This window comes from Nematolebias whitei, chromosome 6 (genome assembly GCF_014905685.2).
Source record: "Nematolebias whitei isolate Nwh7 chromosome 6, NemWhi1, whole genome shotgun sequence".
NCBI lineage: Eukaryota > Metazoa > Chordata > Actinopteri > Cyprinodontiformes > Rivulidae > Nematolebias > Nematolebias whitei.
Genome location: NC_056503.1, coordinates 36,688,906 through 36,695,137, shown reverse-complemented (window position 1 = coordinate 36,695,137; position 6,232 = coordinate 36,688,906).

Sequence of the window (6,232 nt, the reverse complement as noted above, 5' to 3'; positions counted from 1 at the left end):
TATCAGTTGAATTAGTGCTTAGATGCAAATAATATTTATATAGCCAGAAAATAACAGCAGCTGCTTTAGTGTTGTTAAATAATTGAACTTTTGGAAATGAGGCTTGTGCATGTGCCGAGATCCAAAAGCAACACATGCGCATGGAGTTTTTATAGCTCTGATGAAACTCTGCAAATGGACATTTAATGAGCGTATGCACACAAAGCCATGCCAAGTGCTTCTGTAGTTTTATGACTCTGTTTTCAGGTTTCAGACATGTTCTCATGCAAACATGTGTAATGTATGAATTATGGCTAGATTTAAACACGATTCAAAAATGTGTTTAATGCTAAAACTGCAATTGTAACTTAATAGTCTTAATATCATTTATTTACTTGCACAGAACGCTCAATCTCGGTGCAGCATACAAATTTAAGCGGAAAGCTTCAGAGAACTAACTGTATGATTGCCTGTGTGGTGCAGGATAGCTGCGATTTGGGTCTTGGCACCTTCTGCACAGGAACAGTTTGCTCACGTGAACAGCCAGACTGGATTCTCCTTGCAGCCCTTTAGGAGACAGTCTGCTGCTTTTTAAATGAGATGAATACAGACATTTTCTGCTGTTACTGAAGCTTGTGCTAAAACAACCTGCTTGTATTAGAAACTATAGTAGAATCTGTCATTCTTTGGTTTGCAGTTACAATTAAATTTTCATCCCAGCTCTTGTTAAGAAAAAGGTATTTTAGAATATTTTCAATAACCTGTCCAATAAAAACTGGAAAAAAAAAAGAAATAATCAGAACAAATTTAGAACAGACAAACATCCATGCATGTGCTAATAATGTCACTGTTGCTGTTTTTGTGCTTTGTTTTAACTGTACTAACTACTTAGTGCAGTTAATTGAGACAAATTAAAGTAACTCAGTTCAAGTCTTGTTGGTAATATGCATGATTTTGTAAATAAGCAGAAAAATGCAAATAGAAATGTGCTTCTTGTTCAGTGTTTTGTTTAGGACCTCATGAATTATACATTTAGTTCATAAATCCTGCTGAGTGGCTATTTCCCCCTGAATGGTACATTTATAGCTTGAAGAAAATCAGTAATTATTGGCCTGGACTGATATTATCAGCTGCAAAAACCACGTTTCTTGGTCTCATACACTTTTAGCAATTATTAAAAAGTGGGTACCTACCGACTCCAAATAAGGCTCATTCTCTACTTTGCCAGAGAAATCGATGAAACACAAGCTGCCAAAGAGCTTTGCTGCTGTTATAGTGTGTGCATGTGTGCATGTGTGTGCATGTGCATGTGTGTGTGTATAGCTGTGAAACAAGAGTAAAGCCTTGTGCAAAACCTATCAAAGGTTACACAGCTATACTTTATACAATGTGTGAAAATTAGTGATTTATTATAAATACAGCTAATACTAATGCCGAACTGAACCAAAATTAAAATGTTTTGAGAAACTGAAATTAGGTTAAAATCAAAGGACTGATGCAGAATTTCTGAATTTGCTTGGCAGTCAAACTTTTTGGTTCACACGCCATAATTTATATAAAAAAAACAAAAAAAAAACTCCTACTAACTGGAGTTTATAGATGTGTTTGAATGCACACCTGTGGTGGATGTATACAGAATATATATGCCACAAAAAGTTACTGAAACAAGTACTTTTTAAATCAAATATTGTATTCAGATAGTGAAAACCTGCAGACATCCTTCGGTTCTCTTGGTGTTGTCACAGAGGTTGCACCTTCTACTTCCAGACCACCACAGATGCTCATTTTGAGAACAAGCTGGACAGTTTTAAGAAAACAGGACTTGGTTACTTTTGCAACATGCATGCTAGCACTTTCATTCCATAATTCAAAGTTGTATTTTGAGAAGAAAAAAAAATCCAGTGTGTTTAAGTTTACAATACCGTCTCTGGAACGCAAAAAAAAAATTGCATTTGTCACAAAGACAAATTCAAGAGGAGGTATGTCAAACTATGACATTTAGATATACTGCTCAAGTTTTTTATACTAATGCAGTTAATGATTGTGGGAAAAAGTTGCCAGAACTGTGCTGTCCCAAATATAATACATTCTTCTGAAAATAGAAAACAGATGTTGCTGTATTAAAGCTAAACCTTCCCTCTAGCACACTGTCTCCTATACTTACTGGTTATTTATGTGGTGCTGGTAAAAGTGCTGAGCATGCCTCAGTGTATAAATAGCGGTATGGACATCAGAAACTGCAGGGGGTATGGAGGGAAAAGAGCTTACAACCAAAGCATCGGATCATGAGCAGCACAGACGATCCTCCCTGACTCATCAGGAATGGAGGGGAACTCGTAGGGCTGACCTTTGTGGCTACGTATGAGCATCTTTTTGTTGTACTCCTTGGATAATTATTCATAAATGCCCAAGTTTCTTATTCAGTTATCATGTTTGCTTTGGTTCGTTGAGTTATAGTCCATAATCTAGTATAATGCAGACTTGCAAATGTAGACATTTGTAATCAAAAATAGCCACTTAACCAGAGGAATTATTGGAGCATAGCTCATTTGATGTGATCTTCCCAGACAGCTTGTATTATTGCTCTACGTCACCGCGGTCACTGTCTGTCATCCCAGTGATGGTGAACTTTAAATAGTAAAACATTAGCACGTTTCTTTATTTCTGATTGTTTAACACCCCCCTGCCATTTTCTCAGTGTATTCAAATGTTCCAGCTGTGTGCAGAGCTGCCCACTGAACAGGCAGCTTCCACTTTGCCTCCACTTTGCCCCCAGGTTGTTGCTTTTGTCTGGAGCTCTCTCAGCTCTGGAGGTCATATCGGCCAGCCTGGGGGCATTGCTTATGGTCAGTGCGCCAACTGTGGGCATGCTAAGAGCTCCATATGCTGTCTCGAAATCCTGCTCTGGGGAGGCAGCAGTGGCAGGCGTCCTCTTGGTTTCTGATGGAATTCGTTAGATCATTACCATGCACAGCAGCAGCGAGCTCCGCACTCAAGCGTGCAGTGGATTGAAGCAGGTGTTTGTTGGATCTGTTCTTCCCTCATCATGCGACTTCGTGTTTAATCATCCCCATTGATACAGCAAAGACAAGGGGTTGGGATTAATATAATAATTAAGAGTTACTCTGACTTCTCTTTAAATTACTCTAATAGATGAAGTTGCCCTCCGTTTGAATATATGTTCATTTTTTATTTTTTTATTTCTTACAATATGAACATCAGCTTATCATCAGCTTCTTTTTTTGCCATGTAGTAAGTCAGGGAGAAGCAAATGTGTTATGTGGCTATTTTCACACATTGATTAGACATGCTTTAAAAATAAAAAATAAAAAACGCCTGCATGTTCTTTCTCACTCTTTAATGTGGATTTAAAAGAGTGCTCAGAGATGAAAACAACTCGGAAAACAGCTGCGCGATGATATTGTTTCCTTGGACATCAAATAACTGTGAACCATAGACACTGAAAATACATGCAGTCAATTTTCAGTATGGACAGTTTTGAGTTCTCATGGTAAAGTCATTTACAGAATACAGAATGAAATAAACTGTTTATTTTCTCACTCTGTGAAGGGAAAATAATCAAAGCTTACAGTTCATCAAACGGCTGCCTCATCCTGTGCTTTGTAGCGCTGAAGTCGTGAAACATTGAACAAATAGACGTTTGTCCTTGTGAATGGCTGCAAATGAGAGGTCTGTGTTGCAAAATTGGCTTTACAGCTGCAGCTAATGAGTCATCAGCCGTCAGTCGAACGTTTCCTTAAATATATGTAAAAAGTTTCTCTATCGTTTGCTTTTTAACGACCTACATGCATGTTTTTCCTCATAAATGACAGCTTATATGTAATATTTATAGAGTTTTGGTTCATGGTTGAATAAAACAGTTATTTAAGAGATTTCAAATTATTTGTTCAAATTGAGAAAATGGGAGAATATTTGCTGTACAGTTTGAGAAATGTGTATTTTTTTTTTCCCACACAGCGAGTTGGGCTTTCAAAGCTGCACCTGTTTCGAGAAAAAAGTAGTCAGAATTGGTGTGTGGGTTTGATGACATTTGATTTTTAAAAGATGCTGTGGGACAAGGCTGCTTTTGTATTTTGCAATCTGTATTCTCTTCTCTTCAAGTCACATGGCCTTCTGCAGTGTTTGTAATTTGAAAAAAGAAAAGAAATTACTAAAATGTGGAGTGGAAAGCCTCCTACGAACCCCATCTTCTCACGCTTTTTGGAGTATTTGTGCATGCAGAGAGCACGTTTGATGTGTCTGCGTGGGAGCTTGAGGGGTTGTTAGCATGCAGTCACAATATGTCCAATGACAGCTAAAGCAACATGAATAGCTCCTGTGTTATCTGCAGTATAAAAGTGTGTGCAGCGTGCATTAATCAATTTCTTAGTGCAGAGTGCATCGAGGGACATGAACACAAAATGGACGTCTCCGAGAAGCACGGCATCCATGAAATTGTACTTCTCACATAACCATCTTAGGTCAGCCAGAACATTTGTTGTTGTATGCAGAAAATAAATGATTTAGGCTTTTTTTTTTTTTTACTTTTACTGAAGGTTTTAAATGTTGCCTATTTATCTGGTAAGCAGGAGGTCACTTGCAAACACTGAAGACAACAAAGAGGGGTGTTTCTTTTAATCCATGGTCACTGAGCAAACTCTGAAGGATGCTCTCAATGTCAGGGTCTTTTGTAGAAGCTTACCATGTTTGCACTTAGGAAGGAGCTTGGTAAATATTACTTGCCTGGACAAACACTCTGCAGTGCAACGTCTGGCTCTGATAAAAAGGACTGTTGAGATTCTAATCAAGATGGCTGTTTTGGCAATTAAATCTGACAGAGAGGAATCAGAGGTATACCTGGATTATTGAGCATGGACTTTTTTGGTTTTTGAAGCAGTTTGACATGACTGTCGATGAGGAAGAGGGCCGGCATCGGAGGAGGGGGCGTGCCAAAGACACCATCTTAGCAGCAACATAACTGATTTGTTCCACTTTGGAGTAAGCTGTTTGGGGGAAGAATTGCTTTTGTGTTGTGTGTTTCCTTGACTGATGAAGCCTTCCGGATGGAAGGTGAAGCGTTTCAGCAAAAAAAAAAAAAAAAAAAACTGTCCAGATGACCTGACTGAAAATTGTTGAGAGTTATTCAGTTATTCCTGCAGATAAACTGATGGAAGGCATCCTTGTCTCTGTATCCCCTATAAGCTTTAATAAACGTGATTTATTCATGTTTACTGCAGTAAAGAGAGTGACTTTGTGGCTTTTTGAGACAGTTTTAGCCTACAAACAAATCTGCTGAAGTGTAAAGAGGTCTGTGTTTGTCCTTTGAAAATCTTTTAAGCCAAACTGGTTTTGTTGGTGGCTCAGTTGGTAGAGCTGTTGCCTCTCAGATAGAAGGTCATGATGGGTTTTCTCTGGGTGCTCTGGTTTCCTCTCACAGAACAAAATGTATGTTAGGCTGATTGGTAACTCTAAATTGCCCCCAGGTCTCTATGTGTCCCTGGGATGGACTGGAGACATGTTCAGGGTGTCCCTCGCTTCTTGCACAGTGATAGCTGGATATGGGTACCAGTGACATCCCCCCCCCCCCACAACCTAAAAAGGAAAACACAGATAAGATAAAGGATGAATGGTTTTGTTGGTTCAACTCTGTACTGAGCGTCAGTGTTAGGAAACTGATTGAACCATTGCTTTGAAAGCTATTTTGCTGCTGCAGTAATATTATTATGTTTATGTTTCCATCAAAAAGTAAATCTGTTGAAGGAAACAGTTGTGAAGCCAGATGTTCTGAGTTCACAAATAAACCTTAAGTGATTACTGATACTCATTGGAAGCTCTGGAAGTCTGAACTCTGCTTCTTTTCATAGTGAAATACAAACAAATTGAGACTCACGCATCATTTGTGTTCATCTGCTTTTCAGAATCAGAATCAGAATGCCTTTATTGTCATTATACGCAGTACAATGAAATTAAGAGCCACTCCTTTTTCCAGTGCAAAAACACGCCTTAAGAAAACACACATTAAACACACACTAAAAATATTTTAAAAAATGTAACGCAATATAGATATAATAATGAAAGTAAAAAAATACAAGTATTACACAATTGTATTGCACATTATGGATATTAGTGAGGTAGTTAATGTGACTGAGAGTATGGAATGTCAGTAGTATTGCACAGTAGAAGTCCAGGGGGTTGGGAGGTTAGATTATTAAATCAGTGCATGTGTGAGTTCAGTGTGGTGATGGCTTTCGGG